The sequence below is a fragment of the Xenopus laevis genome, chromosome 2L (assembly GCF_017654675.1).
Source record: "Xenopus laevis strain J_2021 chromosome 2L, Xenopus_laevis_v10.1, whole genome shotgun sequence".
In the NCBI taxonomy this organism is placed as follows: Eukaryota; Metazoa; Chordata; class Amphibia; order Anura; family Pipidae; genus Xenopus; species Xenopus laevis.
The window spans coordinates 115,510,956-115,526,321 of record NC_054373.1 but is presented as its reverse complement, the minus strand read 5'-3'; positions in this window follow the sequence as shown (position 1 = coordinate 115,526,321).

Sequence of the window (15,366 nt, the reverse complement as noted above, 5' to 3'; positions counted from 1 at the left end):
GGTGACCTTCCCATAATTTGGAGCTTTCTAGATAACAGGTTTCTAGATAATGGATCCCATACCTATATTACATTGTAAAAACACATTCAGGTCAATTGGCATATCTCTGAGCTTCTGTTTTTCTAATAGTTTAACCCTCTATATCCCTAGTCTGCCGACCCCTAGTCCTGGTCTCATCCCTCCCACTCCTAGAAGATGTTAGAGAGATCAGTCCCATTTTAGTACATTGATTCCTGGGTTTACACTCCCATCACCCTAACACAATCTGGCAGATATTTTTATACACAAGATCAATCTTTTTTCCCTCTTTCCAACACTAGGCTTTATATCAGGTACATAACTACCTGGAACTCATCTCTAACTCAAGCACTACCAGTTTCAGCCAAGGGGCACATTTATTAAAACCCAAAATTGGGTTTATTCCATGATTTGAGAAAATCACAGCAAAAAACTGTAATCTCAAACATCTTTTTGATTAAGATTTTCCAAACTTGATTCTTATAAATTATCAATGAATGAAAAAAAATCATTAACTAACACCTGTCCATCATCTATATAATTAAGGTGTATTTTCAACATTTACAATATTTTTTGAGATTTTTTAAACAGTCCAATTTGTAAAAAAAGAATGGAACAATATGATTTATATTGCACTCAAGTGTTTTTATTCAAATTGATGCAAGTTTTTTTTTTTTTATAAATACAGTATGTTAGCGAGTGAGAACATACAATTTAGAGTTTAATCGCCTTTTTTCCATGATCAAGTTTCAAAAAAGGTCATATTAGAAAATGAATAAATCTGCCTCCCTGTGTTGCAATTTGTTGTTTCAAATGTCTGCTCAAGCTTATAGGTGGCACAAAATCGGCAAAGTTTGCTGAATCGCAAATAATTACGCTGAAAAATTTAAGTTGAATTCTATTCGCTCTGATACTGTTTAAGAGAAAAGAAAGAATGGGAGAAAAATGTAAAAGATATGGTGACCAGAGGAAATAAAGATATCTGAAGGACAAACAGTAGAGGGCAAGTGATAGGAAAATAAAGGGTTAATGGGTATGGTGTACAATATGAACATAACCCTGAAATCACATGCTTTTCTAGTATGCATTTCATCTTGAATCACTTCTCTCAGCTTTATTTCTTATATACATTCTATCCCAAATTAACAACATGCACTGTGATGTAGTGATAAAAGAATCAGGTACAGAAGACAAACACAGCGCCTAAAGCAGTACTTCTTAATTAGGGAGGAAATGTTCTCTGCCAACATCACGTGAACTTTTAATCTGAAACATTCCTTTGGCTTTTTGGGACTACAATCTGTTGCTCTGAGAGTTGTTAAACATCTATGGTAGATTCCAGTCAATTCTAATATTGAGCGTGCTGTCACTGATCATGGTAAATAATGATTCATGCCATACACCAGTGTATATCCACTTCATTTCAAGGCTACCCGTTTGTCTATAAATTTGTAGCAGAAAGGATTTTTTTTTTATGTAGCTCAAACCTATACATTTGACCTTGGTTTGTTGACTGCCTTCGGCTATCTAGAGCAAGCTTTTCCTAGGAGATTCCTTGAAAAAGTAATGATTGACATTACACTTTGGCTACCATTTTAATAATTTAGTTTATATGGAAAATTTGTGTTCAAGTAATATCCATAAAATCATTATAGTCATCATTATTTTACTAAAAATGTACAATAAAATAATGTTTTTACATTTTGATTGAGGATTTAGTCATGAACAAAATATATATTTATTTAAAACATATAAAATTGGCCACATTTTTTTTTTTTTTGAATGTTCAAATAGGAAAGGTTACCTCATGTACTCCATAGATAAATAATCACACATAAACATTTTTTTTGCATTAGATTTTGCATATGGTCAGTGCAACAATATGTACTTGTAATTTACCTGCCAGGAAATGCAAAAAGCAGAAACAAGCAAGTTGTTGAATGCAAACAGTGGAGGAATTGTGATTTCTTACTGACTACTTCAAAGTTAATAAAGCAGAACAAAAGAATTAGCATTCAAATATAACCAAAGCTAAGAGTCCAGTGGGAAGTGGGAAATCACAAGGTTTTATCAACAGTGAAAGCATTAACGTCCAAGTTAGCTAAGAAGGTCAACGTTTTTAACTTGTACTAAGACATAGGATAAATATGTAGGTTTATGGTGCACAATCTTTTTCATATAAAGGCCCTTATCCTATTTTGTAGTAATGTTGCCAGTCATTGGCCTGGTTGCCCTTGCTTATTGATGTGTGACTGGCCCCATGCAAAGAGTAAGGTTTGTTGGACAGCTTTGGTTTTGGTCTACAGAAAATGTTTTTTTCGGATGCTTCCACGTGAATGGATTGTAGAAAAATTAAGGGAACTTCTCCCTAGACAAAGTGAGTGAGTACCAACCTCTGTCCTCTCCTCATCATTCATGAGGTAGGGCAAGAGGACAGGACATGGAAAGGATGACGAAAATGTACTTCAGCTCTTTATCCATCCGAACTAATAGGAGTCAACCAGCTGCTTCTCATACTGAGGCAAGGTTCATATGATACACATTACTGGCTGCCAGGTCCCTGAATTCTTACTTTAATTATAATTTTTGCTCATATACACTCAGACACCTGCAACTTTTGGTGTCTGCAACACCCAAATAACTTCATAGATTCATGAAAATAAAATCTTGTTTTCAGCTTGGCCTGTGGCAAAACAAAGAAAATTAGCTATAGTTTATACAGGCATACAAATACATTACATATCCTATAATGCCAGAATGACAGAAAGCAGAGGCTGATATACTCAATTGTAAATAGCTCTGCATATAAATGTATATATTCAAGAGTACTCATGTACTGCAGAACAGATATATTCTTTTCAGTGTGGCTACAGTATTGGTTTGTTTGATGACCAGCCTCTTCCTATGGTTCTGCCAGAAGGTCACTAGTGAGGTTCCCTGTTGGCTTACCCATTCAATGGGATTTAGGTTATATAAGGTGCAAAGTGTACTACGTCTTATCACCTGTAGCAACCAATTAGCCGGTAGCCTTTCCTGGTCACCTGTTTAATTCAGACATCTTATAGGTTGCTATAGGTTACCGCTCCTGGATAATCTTTGCGCCTTTTATTACAAATGGGGGTATGCCTTCAAAGCTTGCTCCTAATTTCTCAGATAAATTCAGCATGACTAAATTTATATCATATATTACTTGTTTTCATAAGGTAACAAGTTTATGTTAAAAAAGCATTGTTGCTATTTTAAAACCTTTGAAAAATAATTACTAAACATCTACTACATTTTTTTGAATGGATGCATATTAAAAGTGTAATATGCAATGCAAGGAATATAGTAATGTGCTAAAAAATCAGATACTGTATATTGAAAAAAATACAGTAGAGATGTATAAAGTTTTTTCAATAATAATTCATCTTCATAAAAATATATTTTAGAAATTGCCTTTTTTATTAGGTTTCCTGACCATATCAAGCAGTATGCATGTCAAAATAAATTCATACAATGCTAAACTAGAAAGAAACTACGAGAATCCAAAAATACATAAATATCTTTTTAATGCTGAGAACAATGTTGCTTTGTAATCTAAATATTGTCTCCAGAAAGAATAAACCTAGGCAAATATATTTTTTCTTTTCCAAATATTTAGAGTCCACCATTCATTTATAAGAAACAAGTACATCATGGATTGTTCAAGTGCTAGGATCGAAACCAATTACTGTTAGTAGCCATCACGTGCAACCAATACTTTTTCTCTTGTTGCCTGAATCTCAATGATGTCCCCAGTGTGCCTAAGCAATTTAACAGAAAGATCAATACAACACAACAGTTAGCAGCAGGTCCCTTGAAGTGCTCTGAAAACTTACTAGATTTCGCCACTAAATACATGTCAAAACATTCCCGCTACTACAATTCTAGCCTGAAATTGTTTTTGTGAAACATTATTGACATACTTTAACCCTCGTTTGCAGGTGCCCCTTAGCCTGTCATTGCCGATTTAGAAAAAGTCACATCAGCATTTGTTGCCTTTTCAATATCTAGTTGCAGAGTAGGTTATTAAACTTGTAAAGAAGCAATGTGAATTACCTGGAAAATGGTGAAGATGACCACTTAATCCAGGGCTATATAACCAAACACCGCACTGTGGTTTTTATTCGTTTTTTACTTACATTATCATTGTAAGCTTTCTATTAGATGGAAAAATTTGGAACAATTTTGACACACAACTCTACAGCACTGCTATCAGCTTTACTAAGTATGTGGAAATACAACATTAGAAATTAAAGTGGTCATTACCATTGTTGCACATGGTATACTGGTTAAAATTAATTCCAAAAAGAAAATATCATAGGCACATTCATGTATTAAAAAATTACATATTCCAATTTGAGTACCTGTTATCCAGAATACTTGTGACCTGGGGTTATCTGGATAATGGATCGTTCCTTAATTTGAATCCCCATGTCTTACGTCTACCAGAAAATAATTTAAAGGACATGTAAAGTCTACATTTTCCTACATGTATATAAGTTAGGCATATCTTCCCCACCCAAGCCACATCATTTGTACTGCATATGCCCTCTCCATTTGCCAGTGCCATCACATTTTCCTAAAACAAATAGCAGCTTTCACCAAGCAGCCATTTTCCCTCTGACACATCATCAGTAACATTGACATCTGCAAACAGGACATGTGTGCTGTAAAGTTCATGCAATGCAGAATGCCCATTTACACAGGCACAACATACTTTGATAAAAAGTTCTGCTCGGGTTGAGCACTGTAATGGTTAAGCTGAGCTCAGGAGAGGTGGTTAGGAGAAAAAAATAGGATCAGACAGGTAGGGCAGAGTTTCTATGGGGACCAGCACTGCTATCTCTTCATTGGCTGTTTAACTGGAGGGCGTGTTTAGTAATCTGAGCTGAGAAGAACTGAGCATGCTCATCAGTCAACAGACAAAGCAAATTCCTGAGGGAGGGGCAGAGTGGGTTAGAGGAGGAGAAGAATTTCTAACTCATTAAGGGGATGCAGAAGCCTTACTGTTAACCTTTTAACAAGCAGAGTGGCAGTTATATAAAGATTTCAAAGAGGCTGTTCATTGATTACATTTTTGTGGAGGGGTTTTACATGTCCTTTAAACCCAATAGACTGGTTTTGTTTTCAATACGGATTGGCATACATACATATATAAGCATAACTCTCCTTTAAAGTGAACTATGAAAATACAACTGATACAACTGATATAAAAACAGTTTTGCTTTAAATTTGCAGCAAATAAAAATCACAATGTTTGTGTTTAAATAATATTACATTAAGGGGGTTATGTATCAAAGGTTTACCAGAAAAATTTGATCACATGTCAAGATCACATAGAAGTTAATGGCAGAGGTACCTTGAAACACATTTCGAGATCACATAGAAGTTAATGGCAGAGGCCCCTTGAACCATTTGAAAATGTTTGTAGCCATCATGATGTTTAGCTGGAAAACTTGATTCATTCGATTCAAGTTTTTTGCACCTGAAAACTCGATCAATTCGAGTATTCGAGTTTTTCACCCTGACTATACTGATTTGATTTTTTTCTATTACAGTTTTTTCATAAATTAGAAAACATTCGCATTGTGAGTTCATTTGATGTCTATAGAAGCTCGCAAACCTCTAAAACTCAACCTTTGATAAATAAGCCCCTAGGTCTCCTGCACATGAATGACAGTGCTTATATGAGCATCTGACTTCCTGTACAGGAGGTATGCTAGGTAATAGTTAAATTAGGGGTAGAGGACTTAATGCCACCCAATTGACTCATTACATTTACCAGCTACATAAACCTGACCTGTTACTGTCCTAATTATTTATGCAAATAGCATTTTAAAAAGCATTTTTTAAAGCTGGACCAATTTAATTTCAGTGAAATATGCCAAATTATGCCCCTGGCATACATCTTTCATTTAAATCTACGCAATATATCTCACTATATCTCACTTCAGCATATCAGTCTTCATTTAGCTATGGACAAGTGCAACAGATATTAATCTCATGCTATTTTCAGTAAGCAATTTAGCCAGAGTGTGCAAAATTGGTAAATATAAATTTCACACTTAAATATATAAAACAATGATTACATCCCCTGCCACAGAGGACATGATTTTAGAAGTATAATAATTATTCCAACTCTGACAGACAACATGTTTTTACACTTACTGTCAATGAACCATATCTGATTTGTCATTAAGTCATTATGAATGCTAATGCATATAAAGCACCTTTTACACAAGCCTTTGGAATAAAAAGATTAATTATATTATGCTTGTAAATTCAAAAGGGTTGGTTTTATATGACTATTTGGTCCCTGCATCCGTTAAGGCTAAAGCCGCTGATTCAGCTCAAGTGATTTACTAGTGCGGCATATATGTTATAGATTGGGGCTCCGGTCTCTATTATTTTTTTTCTTGCCTCTCCCATTTAAACAGGAAACCATGCATATCGCAAGACAGAGAGACAGCTAAAAGACAGAAAGATAATATATTTTATAGATTGGGACTCATTATTCCATCCAGTCTCCATTTTTTTTCTCGTCTCTCCCATTTAAACAGGAAACCATGCATATCACAAGACAGAGAGACAGCAAAAAGGCAGACATATTTGTATTCTTATCATACCTTGCTGGATATGGTGTCCCACAATATAAAGGTGTTAACCACACTAGTCAAAACATAAACATTTAAAGCAGGTGTAAAAGCTCATCAAATATGGGAATATTATGATCAGTCTGTTGCAGGAAAATGAATGAACGATACTTGCTTCAGCAATGGTCAAGCATTCTTGTCTACCTTTCACAGCTTCTCAAAATATCAAACCAGTGGTTGTTGGCCTTTCACTGCAGTATCTGCATCATTCAGGGTGCCTTTCTTATAATATTATCAAGCATGATAACAGGGTAATGTTAGCCTTCACTGAACAGTAATCTTTTAAATTTGTTAGTGGCACAATCTGCAAGGTAAAAAACTCACAGCACTACTCCTCTTCTCTTTTGCTTTACTGTAAAGTTTCATTCCATGCTACCCCTCGTTGGCAGCACCTTCACTCACACCTCCTAGCACTTTCATTCTTATGTTATGTACAACTCCCAGCATTCAATTACACCATTGTAATAAAGTGCAATAAATGGCTGCTCTCTCGGTTAATAGCACTAGCAGTAAGAACAGCCCACAGGTACACTGAAATAGTTGCATCTATAGCAGTGAAACCCAGTATCAAACAGCACAGTGAGTTCCAGCATTAAATGGTACATTGACCTGTGACAGTACTACAACAATAAATACAGTAGTACAGTGGAAAAGAAAAGAAAAAATACTGGGCATAAAGTTTCAGCATTTCAAAGGAAATAAGAGTACTGGCATGACAGCTATTATGCAGAATGCTCGGGACCTGGGGTGTTCTACTTAATAACTACAATGCACTGTCTAATTATTACAGAGAAAGGCCAATTAAAAAAATTAATAAATGCTTCTTTAAATAGGACTATTACTAAATGTTTTCTTTATCACAGATATTCAGATAATAGCTTTATTAACTGTACCTTAGACCAATGCCATGTAGTAGAAAGAATTTTATCTAATATGAAATACAATGGCCAATTCAAATCGTCTGCATTGAAAGCTCTAGTAATCATTTACAGTAGCAGAATGAAAGGGTGTTTGGAAAACCTATGTGGACACTGTAGAAGCTCTAAATGAATCAGTTAATATATGATAATGCTTAGCAAATGCCAGTCATACATTAAGAATACTCAGCTTTCAGTCTTGACGTTAGAAAGCTGGTGGCTAGGATTAAATACCTTAGTGATCAGGCAGCAGGGTCAAAGTCAAAATGGAGGATGGATAGAGAAAGACCTGACTAGAAAGATAAACAACATATAATAAGAATAACAATAATAAATAGAACTTGTGTTGAATTTATGCTCTGACCATACTCCTAAATTTTAAAAAATTATGTATTGAGTTTGCTGAGATATGCTTAATGTGCTCTGTGTAAAAAATCTATCCCTACTACCAGACGTAGTCTGTATGAGACTTTGAGAAGGATCTTTTAGAAGAAGCTCATTAAACAGCGGGCCTTTATGGACTAGTAATTATATAATTAAATTATATAATTAATTGACTGTTCATCCACCTACAGCTTTTCAGAATAACCACAGCACATTGAAAAGTGATGCTACTTTCAATTTTAGAATTTGCCCCAATTTAGTGAAACAAATAACCATCAATATTCTTTTTTAGTATTTTTTTTAGTATTCTCGACATATCCTGATTCATTGAACTTGTGCTGAACAAGGTTGCCTTGTTATTTAACACAGCTTTCCTTTGCCCAATAGGGCACCAGCTATTAGAGCTATAGATTTTCATAGGAATGAAAAGGTTTTATGCAAAAATTTTTTTTCAGAAATGCTCATTCATTAATCTCTTATTTAGAACACAACTAATACATCCAATGCCACTGAGGGATCTTGTTATGGAAAACAACACAGAGGGTAGAATAAAAAAAACTACTCAAACATCCTGGTGACAAATTAATAAGGGGGATGGACTATATTAGCCATTCATTTTCAGGTAACACTTTTCATACCATACTCTCTAGCTAGACATTAATATATATTAATCCAGTTATGGATTATGAGATTTAGAGGCCAAAATGTTATTGAAGTTTTTTGTCTTGCTTTAACTGAAGTTTAGTCATTCAGTATTCACACTGCCAACTGGTCTTGACAGTTACAGTTTAATTGCTATATGTGTAAAGTGAATGGAGCCTTTTGTAAACATAAAGACAAAGTTAAAAAGTGCTGAGAGTCATACGTAATAGACTTGGGTTCATTCTTGGATTTTCTGGGCTGTGTTCATCATTATAAAGCATCTGCATGGCAAATACAGCAGGAAATGTTATTGATTATTGTCAATAAAAACAAATATATAGCATCCCAAATGGGAGGAAGTTGATGTTGAACCTCCATTTACTCTTTTTCTGGAGAAAAACAAACCAGTTGGCTGTGTAATAACTTGTCTGCAAATAAAGATAATTTTACAAATGTATAAATAAAATAAAACCAAAGGAAATACAACAGTCATGTAATATGTCTATAAGTTACATTATAGTAGAAATTCTTTATAGTATTAATCAGAATTATTTTCTTAACAAAAATAATCTTTAAAATAAAAGACTGTCTATTCTTGTAAATATCCCTGTCTCTGGGCAATATTACACTAAATTATATCACAATTATAATCAATTAAAATTCACTTAACATACTATATTATCTAATTTGTATGCATTATGCATGGAGATAGAGAGAGACTTTGTCTTCTTGTTCTGGACCTCTGCACTTGTCTATAAAGGTGATGGACAGCTGCAGGGCATTTAATTTAAAAGATACTGTGCAAGAGAAAAATTGAGTTATAGTTCGCACAGAGAGGAGCTATATAAACATATTAGAATTATTTGGAACGAAATACTATTTTTGTTTAATAAACTCTCATTCAGTGTTTCAAACCCGAGTTGTTGGTGCCCTGGGGGGTCCAATTCTATCTGTGTTGGGCCCAGTCGCAAGGCCAGTTAAGGTAAGATTGTGAAGAACATGCATATTTAACTATTTTGAATATTGATGGAATGATAATTTGTGTTTCATAATACTGATAACCTACTTATTGGGTGCCTGACCAAACCTTGACCCCTAAAGGCAACTCCTGACCCAAAAAGTCTGAAACCTCTGCAATGACTTATAAAGTTGTAATATTAAGGGGGTTATTTATTAAAGGTCGAGTTTGTGAGGTTTGTGAGTTTTTTTTCTACCTCAACTAAAATTATTATTTTATAAACTGCTTATTTATGAAAATACCCAAATGCAAAAAAACTCAATTGAATATCTCAAATTGATCAAGTTATTGGCTAAAAAACCTTGAATGGCTCGAAATGATCGAGTTTTCAAGCAAAAACCACAGTAAAAAACTGAAAATCAGCAAAAAAGGCAAAAAATATCTTCGAATGATTCAAGGGACATCTGCCATTGACTTCTACATGACCTCTAAAGGTTGTAGTTGGAGTGTTTTCATATTTGGGCTTTTAGCAGCTTCGGGCATAGTGGTCAAATTTTTCAGGAAAAACACAACTCGACCTTAAATAAATAACCCCTATGAGTAGTGTTGAACAAACATCACAATTATTCAGTATGGCTTTCCCACAACTTTTTTTCAATCATCTAAATTATATGGGTTTTGATACCTCAATAAGTTACATGCTGAACAGAGTGTGTGAGCTGCTGAGTGTTTCCAAATATAGAAAGTTGAAACAGACTGTAACATAGGCAGTACTTTTGTCTGCAATCACCCTTTATTGGTGCTGAATCACAGCATGTTTTGGGAATATATCCCTTTTTCAAGTGATACTGTGAGTGTTTCATGGGATCAAAGTGTTGTCTTTGAATAAGTGTTTAGCAGGAGTGAGAAACCAAAAGGCCTTTGTGTGTTAAAGTTGGGGAGTGGGAGAAATTGAATTCAGGGGTGTAGGGCTGCACATATTTGTTGAATAAACTTGCTGCATTTTGTCTATTTGGTATAGAACTCTGTGGCAAGCTGGAGGATAAAAATGTTTATTATACTTTGGGGCCAATTTACTAACATTCATATATTTTTTTGTTTCACCAAATCAAATTTTTTTTAGAGCTAAAAAAACAAGGATTATACTAATTACTTTAAACCATGAAAAACACTAATACAAAACTTTGCTAAAAGTTTAAATCTAAAAATCTTTAAATCTAAAAGCTGGCAAGGTCATTAAGAAGTCAATGGGAGCTGTCCTTTTTCAATTGGAAAAACTTTCTTTGCTTTGTGATTGTAGTGGTGTTTGGGTTTCTCTAAGCTTTTATTCACATTAAAATTCTGTTGAAAACTAGCATTTCAAAGTTTTTGTATTCTTATTCTGATTCTTTCCATGTTTTTTATTGGCTGTTCAATCCTGTTTTAATAAATTACTTGGCAAAATTGTGGTTTTAGTGAAAATTTGTTTCTTTGTGGTTTCAAAAAACACAAAACCAGAATCTTGATAAATCTGCCTCCCTTTTGTCTTCTATAATATTTGCTAAAGGGCATTTTTCTTGAAGTTACCAGGTAAGGGGCTGGATAAGAAACTGGCTAATGTTGGATAAGAAACTGGCTAAACTACTGTGAGGGTGGTTGTCAATGGTAAACTCTCTACTTGGAGTAGAGGGGCAAAATACATAAGAAGGCTTCTTGTGGATAATAAACTTGGCTGTAGCAATGGAAGTCAGCAGTTGCATGGACAACCAAGTGAGTAAAATACCTAGTTAGTAACAAATCAGATACAGGGACTGGTCTGAGTACTCTTTTGGAGTCAGAAAGTAACCCCCCCCTTCAAATCAGAGGGCTTTAGATGGGTTTTAGCCTTCCTCTGGATCAACTAGCAGTTAGGCATGTTTGTTCAGTAGGGATGGGCGAATTTTTTCGCCTCGTTTCGCCGAAAAAATGACGCCCATAGACTTGTATGGAGACGTGCGTCAAAAAAAAAAAGACGCGCAACAAAATAATTTCGCCGCGCGACAATTTTTTTTTTGACGCCCATAGACTTTAATGGCGTCTGCGACATTTCGCCGGTGGCGAATTTTTGGCGAAGCGAAACGGGTCAAATTCGCCCATCCCTGTTGTTCAGCCTAAGCTATGTCATGCAACTGACTTTTAATGGAGAAAAACTAGAGCTTCCATTCTCTATCTGATGTTTTTAAAAAGACAGTGGTACTCTAAAAAAAAACATTTTTGCCACATTCTGAATGGTACCCTTGTTACTGGCAATATAGGCAATCACAAAAGTACATTGTTTCACTTTTTTCAGAAGTGTAGTTAAATATGTTGAAAATACTGAATAAAATCAGTTATTATTTAAACCACATTTAAGCATACCTGATGTCTTGTCTGTTAGTGCCTTCCCAACAGCCTCTTAAGATGGTTATTTTAAAATGTTTACAAAAATGATAGAAATAATATGGGGAAGAATTGTCTTTGATCAAAAAGTGCTTCCTGAATTAGATCCCAAAAGAGCTTCCCAATTCTCAAATCAACTGCATAGCTACACAAACTAAATTGCAAATTCAACTAAAATACATGAGCTTTTCTAGTTATTTCTCTTTTATGCCTCTGGGAAAATAAACACAAAACACAAAGCATTATGAAAAGTCCAGCACTATGGAGCCATCTTTGCATGTGTATTTCAATTGTATTTCAAAGCTCTTGTTTTTAGTAATAAGAAGCCAAATCCCTTTTTTGCAATATTGTTTTATTGTTTTATTCAGACAAGTGTGAAAACAGTCAACCTGCCAATAAGTCTGTTAGCTCATATATTCAATTACAGTTACAACAAATTACAGAAAATATTTAATCTGGATGGGGCTTCTAAACATTTTACATAAAAATACAGCTTCTCAAGTCAAGGGAGATGATAGCCTCAAACCCACTTTAACCCAGACATACCTCTTCACAGACAAAATGTACACACAGACCTATTCATTAAAAAAATGTAAATGCAAAAACCTTTAAAAGTATGAATCGATTTAAAACTGTCCAGTAGGATAATTGCCATTCCTATTGACTTCTATAGGACCTTGACAACTTTTACCTGGTGAAGTTTTGTATTTGTGGTTTCAAATTTTTAGAGCTTTTAAATTAGATTGTTAGTAAATGCGATTGATAGAAAAACTTGTACATTATGTACAAGTAATTACTTACCATTGAAAAATGTTATTCTTGAACCAATAAATATATTTTTCTAGTAGTAATATTGATTGACATCTCAGGTCATTTACCCTTGTCATGTGCCTACACAAAGAGCTAGCACTTCATAATGGAACTGCTTTCAGATAAGCTATTGGTTCTACTCGATGTAACTGAAGGAGTCACGACTTGGGTTAGCAGGACTTGGATTTTTAATATTGAGTGCTGTTATCATATCTACCACTAGGTAGGGGCATGAGAGCATTATTAGTATTACAGGTGTCATGGAGCTGTTATCTGGTTACCTCTCCGTTGTTCTGCTTATGGACTTGGGGAGGGAGGGTTATATCACTCCAACTTGCAGTGCACTTACAGTCACTGAAGTTTATCAGACCACTGAAGCTTATCAGAGCACACAGTCACATGGCTGAGGGCATCTGGGAAACTAAAAACATGTCTATCCCCATGTCAGATTTCAAAATTACATTTAAAAAAATCTGTTTGCCTAGGATATGACCTGGAAAGCCTATGAGGCACCAACCCTCTGGTTCTAACCACAACACCTCCAACCAGCCGATGAAATCTGCTGCCTCCTAGAGTCCATCATCACACAGGTAGTAATGGACACCCCAAACACCAGGGCAAACACGTAGAAAACACGTTTTCCCAAGACATAAATCCTTTAATGAAAATTGATTGAAACAAAAAATACTAATACCACTTACCCGTATACTGTAACCTTCTTTTAAACTTAGATGAGGACCATTTGACCTTCCTTACCTTATTATTTGAAAGTATATATGATATACACTTATTATCTGAAGTTCATCCCAAAATACACTGTACATTAAAATCCGCTAATTAGCAATTAATTTAGATGCATGCTGCAGCCATGCATCTAAATGAATTGCTAATTACCCATGCAGGTTGTATATTCCATTTGTGATTGGTTTCAAAGGGGTGAGACCCTAGTCTTGGGATTGCACTTGAATATGAGCTCATGCTATCTATCAAATATAAAGTTTAGGTATCCATAAACACTAGGCATTTGGGTCTGCATGTCTGAAATCCTGCAATGCCTTGCTGCAGGTGAAATGCTTTCTATTTTCAGTTGCTAACATAAATGCTGCAGTCAGACTACAATCAGCTCTACCAATCTACTCACTGGAAATGGTAACCTGCGACATAAAAGTCCAAGTTTAGTTGTTCTTTGAAAGCCTATTGGCTTTAATTCTTTTTGACAAAAGGGATTCCAACTATTTATTTACCATAGTCTGAAAGGTCCTAGCTTGTAATTGAACAGCACTACAGTATTTGTTCTGTCGCTACACCTTTTGCAAGCTCAAGTGTAACGTATATTCAGAGCCTCTGGGGTACACAAAACCACTTTGTTAATACTTACACCCTTGTTGTTTGCAGAGATGTTGCTATACACTGTGTTTTCCATAGTGTTAAATGCATGTTAGAATAACTACAACAATTTAAGAACACAGGGTATATTACGTATTGCAAAAAATAGTTAATACATTTGCTGGCAAACCAGTTTTGAAAAGGCTGAATGAAGCTAACAATCTGGTATGAATTTTTATCAGTTTTACACTACAATGTGTATTTTATCATCCTGTTCCAGTTAAACAGAAGGAATACATATGCTCAAATACACAGAAACATTTTAAATAAAAGTGCAGTAGGAAGAGCAGAATTTCATTTTACGCTCAGGCATCTGTCAGTAGAAACAGTGGCACAGCTAGTCCACGCCAAAGTCAGCCTTTACTTAAGACTTCATTTAGCAAAAAAGTGTATATTAGGGTTTAAGAATATCTCATATTCTACATTACATAAATAAATTATAAAAAGATCCATATGACATTCTGTGCAACTGTGTTTTCTAATAAGCATACAATAATGGAAGAATTGGGACATTAAGCATACAATAAAAGAAGAATTCAATGATTCAAGCTCCTCCTTGCAATGCAACATTGGTCAGGCCCCCAATTAGATAGGAGGTTACAAATGAATAAAAGCACTTTAGCAACATTTACTCTGCTACGTTTCTAGAAGTATCCAGGCAGCAAATAGGCATTTAAACCCTAATCTTTTAATAATTACTTTTAAATGGAAAACATTTTTTTTTTACAATGCATCCGTTTATAATGCTAAAATTGTTTGTTTTCAGAGTTTCAGACTTTTATAACATTGAAAACCTCAACCCAACTGAGCATCTGTTGAATGCATTTTAGCACAGATCTGAGGTTCATACCTGAAGGCTGGGTATAGCCTGTTAGAACCTCAGAGACTTCCAGAGGGTTGACATATTATATTATCACTGAACTGAGCTTTTAAGGGATTCTGTCATGGGGAAACTTGCTTTTTACAAAAAGGAATCGGGTAATAGCTCTTACCTAGCAGAATTCTGCATTAAAATCCATTTTAAAAGAAAAAACTATTTTTAAGATTTAATTGTGAAATCTGATTAGGGGCTAGACATTTTCTCAGTTTCCCAGGTGCCCCCAGTCATTTGACTCTGATAAGCTTCAGTCACTCTTTACTGCTGCATTGCAAATTTGAGTGATATCACCCCCTCCCT